General features: G+C 41.1%; 1 long non-coding RNA gene across 1 annotated transcript in view; it reads left to right on the top strand.

Moving 5' to 3' along the window:
• Positions 1-8,743, top strand: part of LOC121398107 — a 258,412-nt gene extending 249,669 nt beyond the window's left edge. The window contains exon 4 of the long non-coding RNA XR_005964108.1: positions 8,663-8,743. This is a non-coding gene — a long non-coding RNA (uncharacterized LOC121398107). The remainder of the gene's footprint in view (positions 1-8,662) is intronic.
• Positions 8,744-13,953: the final 5,210 nt, after the last annotated feature.

Raw genomic sequence — 13,953 nt, 5'->3', positions numbered from 1 at the left:
CTTCTACCTTTTTATTCACTTTGGGCCTCAACACTGGTTTTAGTTTCAAGTGTCTGGAATCGGATTTCTTTATGGGATCCATTATCTGGAAACCCGTTATCCAGAAAGCATCGAAATACGGACAAGCTGTCTCCCATTGACTCCATTTTATCCAAATAATACACATTTTATAAAAAAATTATTTCCCTTTTCTTTGTAATAATAAAACATTAGCTTGTACTTGATCCCAACTAAGATATAGTTAATCCTTATTGGAAGCAAAACCAGCCTATTGGGTTTATTTAATGTTTACATGATTTTGTAGTAGACTTAAGGTATGAATATCCAAATTACAGAAAAATCCCTTATCCGGAAAACTCCAGATCCCAAGCATTCTGGATAACAGATCCCATACCTGTATAAGCAGATACAGGTATAGGATCTGTTATCTAGAAAGCTCCAAATTACGGGATGGCCATCTCCCATATTAAGCAAACAATTCAGAATTTTAAACATCCTCTGTAATAATAAAACAGTACCTTGTACTTGATCCAAACTAATATATACTTAACCCTTATTGGAAGCAAAACCAGCCTGTTGGATTTAATTAATTTTCACATTTTTTTTTTAGCAGACTTAAGGTCTAGTGATCCAAATTATGGAAAGACCCCTTATTCAGAATAGCCCAGTCCCAATCATTCTAGGTTATAGATGCTGTACCTGTATATAACATTATACCTACCTTGCAGCACACAATAGATGCCAATGCCATGCCTCCATTCTTAAATCCAATCCCACCACTGATTCCAACCTAAAAAGGATTTCACAAAACTCTCACTAGAAAACGTCTTAGAAGCACTTTATCCATTTTATTTTTGACTCATTAAAATCACAGAGCCACCCTATGGCAGCCGGTATTTCACATAAACAATGCCATTTTCTTGTTGTTTCCATTCGACGGCTCTTTGGTCGTCCAATCAATATCGACAGAACACTTTTCAATGTTTTATAAATATGCCACTTTATTTCCGCCAACAAAAAAAATATATCTCACAAGCGCATTTGAACTTAACTTATGACCTGTTCTAAACGGGGGCCTCTGAATGCCATTCATTGTTCCACTGATGGCAGTTACGCCATTTTTCTGCCCCTCCCGCTTTCCCAGCCTCCCTGAAGCAAAAAGGTTGTCGAATGCGGAATTTTTGTTGTGTCGGCATTGATTCCATTCATCCTCCATAACTCACAAACATTGGCGCTTTATATCCTCCAGCTTCTTTGCTTATTGTCTTGAAAGGGGGCGATCAATAGCTTATTTTGTATTGACTGACTGTTTCAGTGCCCGCTGAATAACGAGCGCACGGACTCTTAACACTTCTTACAATATTGTATCCATTTAGCAACTAAAACCCTTCAATATTCTGTCCAGCCTTAATTGGTGTTAGACTCAAGGAAAGAATTCCTCTCTCACCATTTGAAGCTGTTAATGTCAGCAATGAGTCGTTAAGGAGGCGCTGTAAGTGTTGCCATTGGTACATATTCAGCGTGGGTCCGTTTTACATGACAATGTTCTGTCTGCACATAAACATTTCATGAAACCTTTCTTAAAGGACAAATAAAACCAAACATCTGATTTATTTCTACCCTTAAGAGTAAGTGCATATTCTAAGATTCGGGGGGATTTAAGGTGGCCATAGACGTAGAGATCTGCTAGTTTGGTGATGTCGGCCAGCTATCAATCGGGGAAGCCCATCAGATGGCCCCACACATAGGCCAATAAGCTGCCAACTCCCGGCGCATGGTGACAAATCGCCTCTTCTTCGGATGTCTAATCTCCCCGAAAAGCCTTCCCACCAGCTAGAATCTAAATCGCCAACGGGACTCAGAGTGCTTCATTTTCCAAAGTCATTTGAAGTTGCCTCACGAGGAACTTCGGGTGACTTTGAAAATCGAAGCTTTTCAGGGAGATTAGTCACCCGAAGAAGAGGCGATTTGTTGCCGGGCAACTAATAAAAACCCAAAACATCTGATTTATTTCTAGCCTTAAGGGTAAGAGCACATGCTAAGATTCAGGGAGATTTAAGGTGGCCATAGACGTAGAGATCCGCTCGTTTGGTGATGTCGGCCAGATATCAATCAGGGAAGCCCGTCAGATGGCCCAACACACGGGCCAATAAGCTGCCAACTCCCGGGGAGAAATCGCCTCTTCTTCGGGCGACTAATCTTACTGAAAAGCCTTCCCACCAGCTAGAATCTAAATCGCTGACGGGATGGTACTCAGAGCTCTTCATTTTTTCCGTAGTTACCTCACGAAGAAATTTCGGGTGACTTCGGAAGAAAACAAAGCTTTTCGGGGAGATTAGTCGCCGGGCAACTAAATCTCCCAGAATCTTAGCGTGTGCCCTTACCCTAACATGTAACAAACCCTCTCTTTCAGTCCAGGTTATTATTAGAGGTTGCCCTCAATGTGTACATTGTCAGTCAGGAAAGTGTTAAAAGGATTGTTCATCTTTAAATTAACTTTTTTTTTAAATGGTTTTTATTTTGCATTTTCAAACAATAAACAAACAAACAAACAAATATTGTATTATGCATGGTTCCATCTTATTGTAAACATATCACACAGTATATCAGCATTTGAAATATTTGAATCCTGTACATTTGTATATACTTTAATTCGGGTATAATTCTGGATCTATTGCCCCTAGGGCACTTAAGTAGGTGATATAGATATAAATGCCATTGATATCTTGCCATCTCTAACATTAAGGCTCCTCTGTGGCCTCCAGCCAGTCCCGCCACACCAGATCATATTTCTGAGGGCATCCTCTTGCAGTATAGGTGAGTTGTATAAGGGGGAGTGTTGTTTTTAGCAAGTTCAACCAGCCATTAAATGTGGGTGGTTGGGGGGACATCCAATTCAGGAGAATACATTTCCTGGCATAGAACAGTAATGAACGAAAAAGAATTCTCATGGCTGCCCTTGGGGTTACCTCATCTACTACACCAAGAATGCACACCTGAGGGGTTATCAGGTTGGGTAGTGTAGTTTTATCCTGAATATAGTTGAGAACCTGAGACCAGAAGACTTGGATTCGGGGGCATGACCAGATGAGGTGTAGGTAAGACGCCTCTGAGGCCCTACACTTAGGACACTGTGGTGAGTCGAGTCTGTTCATACGAAACAGCCTATTTGGAGTTAAGTGGAGTCTATGTAGGATCTTGAACTGAATCAATCTATCTCTGGTCGAGACGAGATAGTCATAGGCCCTATCAGTTGCCTCCTCCCAGTCCCCATCCTCCAACCCTGGGATGTCTCTGCTCCAGTTTAAATTAACTTTTAGTTGTATGATGCAGATATTGATATTCTGAGACAATTTGCAATTGGTTTTCATTTTTTATTATTTGTGATTTTTGAGTTATTTAGATTTTTATTCAGCAGATCTCCAGTTTGTTGCTAGCTGCTGGTTGCTAGCGTTCAAATGGCCCTAGTAACCATGCATTGATTTCAATATAAGATGGAAATATGAATAGGAGAGGGCCTGGAGAGAAAGGTACGTAATCAAAAGTAGCAGTAACAATACATTTTTGTAGCCTTAGGGAACAGTAGTTTTTTAGATGGGTCAGTGACCCCCATTTGAAGCCTGGAAAGAGTCAGAAGAAGAAGGCAAATAATTTAAAAAAAAACTATAAAAGAGAAAAAATAAAGATTTGTGCCTGACACCTGGAAACAAGCCTGGTTTTATGCTTTTCAAAAGCCCCAAACACTGAGTTTACCCCAGAAAAACCACACATTTGAAGACTTTAAAATGAACTTCAAAAACTACCAAACAGCAAATGCACAGTCTTTATCCTTCTTTTTGTGTCCAAATAATGGCTTTTTATGTTTCTATGAGCTGGTCAACTCTAAAGTCTGGGTTAGACTAAGCACTGGCACAAGGGTGTTTCTAGCAGTTGGCCTATAGGTCATAGGCCACATGGGATCCATATACTGGCCCAGATCTCAGAATTCACTCATAGGTTTCTTGTGAATTACCAATTGGCTCTTAAAGGGCTAGTACCACAGTATGAAGCTGGCATGATTTTAACCCTTTTTTCTGCCAGACAATTAATTATATGAATAAATAATGAAGAAATACTTTATACTAGAGTCCTGTGCGGAACCAATTTCTAAGACCCGGATCCAACCCGAACCACACAGCCCACAACCCAACTGCAACCTGCATATTTACCCGCTACCAGACCCGGACCCGCAACTGCCTTATCCGCAACCCGCTGACCACCATCAAACAGGAAGTGATGTTGCTGCAAACCGGAAGTGACACCGTTAATAGTGGGCGGGGACATAAACAAGTTTTCTAAAATTTTAAAAGGACCTAAATATAGACAATAGAACATAAGATAAGAAATATAGATGAGACCCGCAGACCTGCGACCCGCATCTAAACCTGCACCTCATTCCGCAGGGTACCCGAATTTTTTGTGGATAACCCGTGAGGACCTGACCCGCTGCAGGACTCTATTTTATACATTTAGAAGGTGGATAACTACTTGACTGGGTTAAGGAAAGTAGAACATATATAATGATAGCATTCCTTCAATGAAAGTCTATTAATACATGCCTATTGTAATAGGGTTTAGTTCTTTAAATACCGCAGTCGTCCTTGAAGGAATGAGCCAAATGTAGTTTTAAATCACATCTGGCACCCAAAGGGCTCAGTCTGAATATTGAGTCTACATTTCCCCATTTAATCACGTTCCAAAGCAGAACATTCAGTATATTTAAAATCGTTCAGCAATAAAAAAAAATCTTGCATCTCCTATTCCTCACTCCACAAATAATCCTTCTTTCCCACTGGGGACTAATGACTTTCACTTTACTTTGCCTATTTTTCTAACAGCCTTCTATGAGAACTTTCCAGCCGCCAGTGAGAGTAGAATTATTTGGCCAGTAAACTGGACTGGAGATACAAATGGCACTAGTGCTTGCCTTGCTACACACTATCTTTCAAAGATGTTGCTGGAACCAGAGTTAACCCAATTTGTTTTCATATTGTTCATATGACCATGACCACAGCTAGAAGACCACTCAGGGGCTGGAAGTAATATTAATTTAGAACAATGGAAAGTTCCAATAGGAAGAGAGGTAGATCCCAGGATTACAGTGCAGCTCTGATAGAGATGGAGAGGCTAAAGGATTTTATGCTCTTTATTTATTGTTGACCTGCTACCTGTGTGTCTCCACCACTTGCTGACCTGTAACTTCTAGCGCAGGGGTCCCCAACCTTTTTTTTTACCTGTGAGCCACATTGAAATGTAAAAGACTTGGGGAGCAACACAATGAAAAAAAGTCACTGAGGGTGCTAAATAAGGGCTGTGATTGGCTATTTTGTAGCTCCTATGTGGACCGGCAGTCTATAGAAGACTCTGTTTGGCAGCACACCTGGTTTTTATGCAACCACAACTTGCCTCCAAACCAGGAATTATATAAATATAGCACCTGCTTTGATACCACTGGGAGCAACATCCAAGGGGCTGGTGAGCAACATGTTGCTTATGAGGAACTGGTTGGATATCACTGTCCTAATTGGGCCACATTGGAAAAAGAAAAATTGTCTGGGCCCACACATGCCCACAAAGCAAAGACAAACTAGGGTTTGGCAGAAGAAGAGGCAGGACAGTAGGGTGGCGCTAGGCACCTACCTCTTCTGTCTATCTACCCCTTCTCAGGGTGCTTCCAATCCTGCCTTTTCCCCTGTTGTCACCGCCTGTGCACTCTCTCTCCTAGAGTGAGGGGGTGGCGAGGTGCCCAATATTAGCCCATTTGAGTAGGTGAGCTAGGAGGGTGTGAGTGGGTATATGCTGGACTGGCACGGTGCTGAATCAAGTAATATTACCTTGGGTGCCAGTAGTTCTTGGTCTGGCACTGGATAGAGGATAGATAGATAGATAGATAGATAGATAGATAGATAGATATGCAGAAGATACTAGGCTGTATACAAATACTATACTTGTACAGTAAGACATCAGACATAATGTAGGCATATAGACATATCAGGCTCTATATCTCCCACTCATTCTCTATATACCTGATCTTTTTGTCTGAGTCACAGATACATTCTGTTCCTTTTGGACCTCTGCAGTGAATCTTTTCTGCGGCACCACCGGATCCTTTTAGTGGTAATTGCACTTATTGTACAAGGGACATCTTGTCTTTGCCGTGCTTTCTCTAAGTGACACTTTCCATGGAGTCAGAAAGCTTCTTACATTCCATGTCTCCTTCCAATGTCAGTGCTTAAAAGGACAGTACTCATAGTTGTGTATAAAAGTAGAGGCTTCTAGGCTTTTTGGGGATATCCTTTATATATGTTATTCCATGTCCACACTGTTCTGTTGCAGCCCTATGGCAGAAATTAGCATCCTTGCTGCAAGTGAGAAGAGCGTTAATGTTATATTATAGCTAAGATATATATTACTTGAAATGATTTTAATCAGCTGGAAGATAGAGCAATGATAATTTGCCCTCATTCCCCCTTACATTAATAATCCAGGGCTTCCCCATTCATATAAGCAGATGAAAGTTTCTCAGACGCATGATATATGCACGGCTGCACCTGCCCTGAGTCCTGGGATAAAGTAAATAAATCATTTTATGCCTCCCTTAATGCTACATTTACTGACTGCAACTCACTAACCAGCTAATTGCTAAATCAATTTGTTATTCAGTGTTGTATTGAGAGGAGCGCAAACAGCCATTTGATTATCTGGGATTTCTGTCTCTTAATTGGATCAGGTTTGGGCACAGATTTAAAGCACTTGGAGAAGAGGATTGTTCTGGACACAATACGCTATACCCTCATACTGTACTGTCTAAGGGAAACAATATGGCACCTCTCTACCATATGTATAAATACAAATATACAGAGAAGGAATGTTATGGGCACACAATAATCTATAGCCTCATATTGTACTGTCTAAGGGAAACAATATGGCACCTCCTTCCATATGTATAAATACAAATATACAGAGAAGGAATGTTCTGGGCACACAATAAGCTATACCCTCATACTGTACTGTCTAAGGGAATCAATATGGCACCTCCTTCCCATATCAGTATATTTTTCAGTGCTTTTAAGGGAGTATAAATGAAAGACACCCCCTACTTATAAATACTTTATATATTTCTTTTATATCCTTATAAAATGATTAGTCCCACTCTAAGTTATCATACAAGGAATTCTCCAAGTATCAATATTTACCCTTTATGAGCCGATATTTTATCCCAAACGCCAATAAAACCAAATTCTTGCAGGACTAAATGGAAACGATATATATCAGCATTGGCGGCTCTGCGCTTCTCTAAGAACAAAAAGATAAAAGTTGTGATTTGCTTACTAAGAGAAAAGGGATTGAGAGATCCGGCGAACGCAAAGAAACCTATTTTCTTAAGTGACACAGGAACATGATTTGAGAGCAGCTCCAATTGTTTCATATGCAATAACATAATTGGAAATTCTGCCGTTACTCATGCACCACACCGCAATGAATTTCCCATTACCTGTGATGCAGAGCAAGGTGTCTACACTATCAGTTACCCAAACAATCTTTTCCGCACTGGGAGTTACACATCGAGGCGACTGCTGCATTTAATATGCTGATAAGTTTGGGTGCAGTCTCTGAGTGTTTTTTGGTTTGTTTTTGGGGTTTAGGTTGCACATATGAAATCACTGACATAATAAGCACCCAACTGTTATTCTAGGGGCATCAATCTCAGGATGGGTGTCCCCGTATACTATGATCCTTCTAGTGAGGCAACATGATAGTTTGGGAAAATATATCTTACCCCTTTCCTTCCCAGGGGAACAGGGAGATTATTGTTTACTTTGCTCAGATAAATATTTACATCAAGCTGTAAACTCTAATATGAATTATGAATCTGCTAAGACAAGCAACATGGCAGCCAACACTCAGGCAGCTAAATGAATATTATAATGTGATATAATTTTTTGGGGTGGCTACTTAAAAAAAATAAAATACTTTTCATTAGAACATAACATTATAGAAATATAAAAGGGGAGAGTATGGCCAAACAGATGTGGGGAGAAAAGGAGAGGGTATGAGAGACAGAAGGAGAGAAGAGAAGGGAAAGGAAAGGGGGTTAGGAAGTAGCAAGACGAATGGGGAGGAGAAATATAGAAGTGGAGAGAAGAGGGCTGCTGGGAGACAGTATGGCCAAACTGTTTGGGGGTGAAGAGAAAAGAAAAGGAGAAGGGATGGCAGACAGAAGGAGAGAGGAGAAGGGAAAGGGGTTACAGAGTGGAGAGAAAAATGGGGAGGATAGGAGAAATATATACTCATTGGTATTTGATGCAGCCTATTTTATCTTGCAAAGTTCTTTTTCCTCTGACCCGAGTGCCTCTGCTCCTGAGACCTCCACCTTAGGATTGTATATCTTTTTTTTCGCCAGTAAACCCTCTGCTACTAGACTGGAGGGTGTGTTGTGTAAGAAGGTGTAGGAATAGTCATTTTCAGTACAACTGTTGGTTCCATTTTAGCCCATTAAAATAAAAAACTGTATGTACTACATGAGCCCTAGAGCATTAGGAATATATCACTTTGTTTACCCTTTAAAATCTCACCTCGCTTGTAACTAAATGTCACTGGTATTTTTTTTTGTATATTTCAGATGCCAACCCAGTGTTTTGTTACCCATGAGAAATGTGAGCTGCCCTTCACAGAAGGAGAGGTCTAAGATCCAGCCTTGTCGTGAGGAATATAAGCAAACAAAGCGAGTCAGGTAAAAGGAGAGATTGATATTATTCTGCAGGTTACTACAGAGAGGAAATAGTCAGACATGCCAGGTATTGCTTATATTGTGCTGAAAAGACACCGAAGCAATGAAGGGACAAAAAAAAAGATAAAATAAGTGATTTTTTTCCCCCTGCTTTCTGCCACATTGAAACCTTCTGCCTATACTCATTGCTAGGGGAGACTCCATAAAGGTCAAGTATAAATATTACTAAATTGTGTCCATGTTCCTTATCCAATGGTTAGGGAATGGTATGGCAAGCAAGTGTTTGGAGTAATGGGAACTACTTTATATACCATTCATATCAGACAGCTGCCCAGTATTACTGGGTCGGGTTCTGCTGGAAGATGTAAAGAGAGAAGGAAACTTGAATGACTTTGCATTTCATTTCAGTTCCTTGATGTCTCCCTTGTTCCTTCGCTCACACACAGCGCTCCTCCCCCTCGTTCTGTCTTCGTTAGACTCTGATTAATGAATCTATGACTCCTTTCAATTAGCAGAACTGGCGACAGAGAGGCATCCTCAATTCTGAGCTAATAAAGACTTTTCGGAGGCGGTGGTGTCTCAGCGGGGCCCCTGACCAGCAGCGCCCATCTCTCAGATACATTCATCAGCATCTCACTTGCATTTATTGGCCATCTGTCTGCGCTTGCCCCTCCCTCCCACGCAACCCAATCAAATTCCAATTAACCCCAAAATAATTCACCTCTTGATTTAATGCCGGTCAGGCCCATTTATCGAGGGCCTCAGAACAGCAGTTGTTTGCGTGGAAAGTTTGGGAAAGTAAGAAAGTTTGTTGTGTAAATGGCACCCGGCGTCACGCACTCACTCCCTGCCCACAATCGCCCAGTGACTCTGCAATCTGTTGATTTACTGCAAATTTCACTTAATTCTGGGATAATTCTACATTCTGCAGTGCAATGACAGCACCCATGGGCCCTTGGACTTAGTAACAGATCTTTGTACTTTGCACCTTGCCCCACACATAGGGGGTCATTAATAAAGTTTGTGCAGCGCATATTTATTCACATAGAGTTGCTTTGCACATGTTTTCTCCTAAAACACGTACACTGCTGTGCCCATCGTTCCTTTTTACCGAATAACGCGCACATATTCACAAATGAGATGGGTGTTTGCATGAGCAGGGCCACTGAGAGTGTTCGTTGGGTGTAAATATAGCGTCAGTGGTAATTTTGCGAATAGAAATTTGTAATCTGTTTGGTGAATATTTTTTCCACCACCAAAGTTGTGGTGTCAGTTTGAACGCAGAGTGTATGCAAAATTGTTAGAAACTCGTGAACATGTTCGGGGGCTGTGGTATGTGTTTGAAGATTTGTGACAATGTGGAGGCATCCATGACTGCAGTGGTGGGCCCTTGAGGTGACAGCCCCAGTGGGCCCCGCACACCCGTCTGACACTGATCTCATCTAATGTACTGTGACTGAGGTAATAGTAATGAGCGAAGCCTCATCTTGTTCCCTAGGGATTAGGGAATATGCTAATTCCTTTTTCATTCACTCTAATTGCCGCTTTATATAGAATGAGCCCTTCCTGCAATTAATTGCCGCTGCGAGGCGACTCCCATGGCTCACCCTATTTTTGCTTTTACCCAGCAAAGGCGCAGAGAATAATCAATTAATAGATTAACCAGTAGATCAATAGATTAACAGTAACTTCCTATTAGCAGGGTTGGACTGGGCCGGAGGAACACCGGGACCCACTAGGCCTCCCCTTAAAGAAAAAGATTAGCTGCAACGTGCCGACATTCTATAGTTGCCTTTTCCCCCAGTGGAGACCGGGCAGTGGACCAGGCCGTTAAGTGGAGGGGGTGGGGCGTGACGTGAAGTCGAGGCACGGCGCTATGTACATGGCAATCAGCTGATCGCTGTGTCAATCATGGGGAATTCTGGCCGATTTTCCTTATTGGGAAAACTGGGCAGAAAGATTTGACCCGGGCAGCCCTTCAAAATACCGGGTAAAAACTAGACCGGTGGCAATCCTACAACATCTCACATGCTCGCGGAGGCCTGGCGTTCGCGTATGCACTCTCGTGGGGGTACAGGAGTTTAGATGTCCGGAGGAGGCACTGGTGACTACTAGGATGGCCCTATTTCTCGCTAGGGTTGCCACCTTTTCATAAAGTTTTTGCCGGGAGGTGGGAACAAAAGAGGCGTTCCGTGATGCAAAAAGGGGCGGAGCCACCTCAACTATGCCTCAAAAATGGTCAGAGCCACATCACGTGATGGCCAGAAGGCCGAAAAAAAGCTACGTTCTAAGCGAATTGGGGGTAGGCCACGGCTTTTTTTTTTAAGGGTATTGCAAATTTACCGGCAACTACATTGCTGGTAAATTTGTAATACCGGCCCCGGCCTTGGCAGGTGTTTTACCTGCTAGGCTGGTAAAATACCGGCTGGGTGGCAACCCTAGTTGTCGCAGCCCCAGTGGGCCCCTAATTAGGGTTGCCACCTTTTCTGGAAAAAAGTATGGGCCTTCCTATATTCTTGCTGTTTTTTCCTATTAATAACATTGGCATCAAGCATCATTTTTAACAGCTGGCTGTTTTAGAATTACTTATATTAGATATACCATGACCTGGATGAATGACAATCTTCATAGTTATACCGGAAAGGTGGCAACTCTATCCCCAATACTCCAGTTTGACCCTGCCTATTAGTGACACCTTCCTGCCCATTAAAAAGTCCGGCTCCAGTTCTGACAGGACATGGCTAATTGACTGTGAAGTTCCTATAGGGGAATGGAATCCCTATTATTATTTTCATTATTGTTTCCAAATGGTTTTCAGTTATTTCTAAAAATATAGTAATATACATATGTAATTTGCAGAGCCTCTTGTCACAAGTAAGATAATGATCCACTCTGGACCATTTTGAGACCTTATTTTAATTTAATGTAGGGAAGCTATGTGTACTTGTCTCTACTCTGTGTTGTTATTTCTGTGCAAGGAGGGGGAGGAGTCTCCACGCCTGTGAGCTGACAGGAAGGAAGGCCTGAACAGGAAGTGCTGCTGTGAGAGAGCTTGAAGCTTAAAGGGCAATTTCCCTTTATTAGCAAAACTGTAATAAAACATAAAACTTGACCCTAAAACCTCCAGAAATGTGTTCAAACTTTCCATAACCTGCTAAATTTTGTAAACTGGATGTGGTATTTAGGGTTGTTGTGGCCACAAATTGAGCATGGTCAAAAATTCCCCGCACTACGCGCGGGAAATCTTTTTGTCCCTCTTTCTATTTTCCGTATGTTGGGAGGTCATGGGATAGGGTTACATTATCATGGGGCTGGTTGAAGTGACTTATTGTGGCCAAATGCTTTTGTTTTTAGCTCAACCTTAACAGACACCAGGGAATAATAAATGGATTTATAGATACAGTAAATAGTGTTTACTGTGAGTCATGGGGTGACTATTTTGCAGGAGATTCAGGAAATAATAACAAAATAAGAGAGCTGAATATCAGTAATTACTGTATCCAGACGTTTCGTGCCATTCACAGCATTTTCTGCCATTTACAGCTTAATTTGGGGGTGCAACTAAAACTGACAGTTGTAGAATAGTCCCATTAATCCTCCAGGTGATTTATATATATAAAGTTTTTTAAAACAAAACAAGCTGAAATGTCGCTCCTCATCTTTCTTTGGGTACACGTGGGCAAGGCTTAATTTACATACTAAACAAGGTAGCCCCAGCACTCTCAAAATATAACCCCCTCAAAAAATATTCTTGCACAACTGAACTGTAACTTTCTTAAAAAAAATTCTTTTAGTTACAAAGTTTGTACAAAGCATGCATAAGCTGACGCGCCCCGTCAAGGCAGTGTCCATGCGTATGTCCTATCCTAAGTGAAAAAAAGAAGGTGTTACCTTTGGAGGGAGACAGACCATACCTGCTTTTCTCTTTATTTAGCATGATCTCTTCCAAAGGCACCATTAGGCGGGGGTTGGGAGAGCAAGCATTTAAGGAGAGAGCCACCTCCCCCGCTAACTTGTTTAGTATATATATATATAATAGTCCAGTGAGTATCCGCACTCCAATGCTATTCATAACATCTGAGTCCAACGTTTCGGCCCTTAGTAGGACCTTTTTCAAGGATGAAACCTTGAAAAAGGTCCTAATAAGGAACGAAACGTTGGACTCAGATGTGATTAGGGATGCACCGAATCCAGGATTGGAAGATTTTTATGGGTGTGCCGGTTCTCAATCATTTGGAGATATATATATATATATATATATATATATATATATATATATATATATATATATATATATATATATATAGTGACAACTAGACCTGTAGGGATACCTGGGTCAGTGTCTTGGGGCCACTTTCCACTTTAAACTATCACTTTAAATACTTACATCATCCAAAATCCACACTTAAACATAAATAAAAAACTAGACAATATATAACCACTTACGTTTAAAAACAAGACATTTTGTAACCACAGTTGTTATCTAATTAGTTACTTAAGTGTGGATTTTGGATGATGTAAGTATTTAAAGTGATAGTACTATTAATGATTGCATTACTGATCATGTGACATTTACCAGCTGTTTTTCCCACCATTGTGTATATTTAAGGCGGTTTAATTTTCAGTTTGTTACTTTGAGAAACGTTAGTCCTATACAATCAATATTATTATTTTTTATATAAGCCCTGAGAGTGCGGACCTTCTTGCAGTAGTTTTCGATAATTTATTGGCTCTGCACCCAGCTAAATTTAACAACTTTACCCTCGGATTTGTGTGTATATATATATATATATATATACAGTATGCAAATGTAGACAAGCAGGGCCATTGGGTTGCAATTACAGGACTTTAAAATGAAACATGTATATCAGCTTCCTATTTGGCACTTTGTCTTTATGCCTTTAAGGAGCTAAAGGTGACTTAGCGATGGGAATGTTAAGTTTGGCTGATTTTCCGTGAAACGGCCATTAAATATTTATGAAGTCCCACAGAGCCGGGGCACTTCTTTTCAGGAAACATATCAGGCAGACAAATGCCTTAAACATTCCTACAGATTCTCTTGAGAGACGCTTTTTAATCAGGAGATTATAGTCGCCAAAGTCCCCTGCACAAGGGTCAGTGGTGATTTAAAGTCTCCTCCTTTTGGAGGTGACCCCCTAACCCAGCAGATAAATCTGAGGTGC

The sequence above is a fragment of the Xenopus laevis genome, chromosome 9_10L (assembly GCF_017654675.1).
Source record: "Xenopus laevis strain J_2021 chromosome 9_10L, Xenopus_laevis_v10.1, whole genome shotgun sequence".
Taxonomy (NCBI): domain Eukaryota; kingdom Metazoa; phylum Chordata; class Amphibia; order Anura; family Pipidae; genus Xenopus; species Xenopus laevis.
The sequence above is the reverse complement of the archived record's forward strand: the minus strand, read 5'-3'. Positions and strand labels throughout refer to the sequence as shown.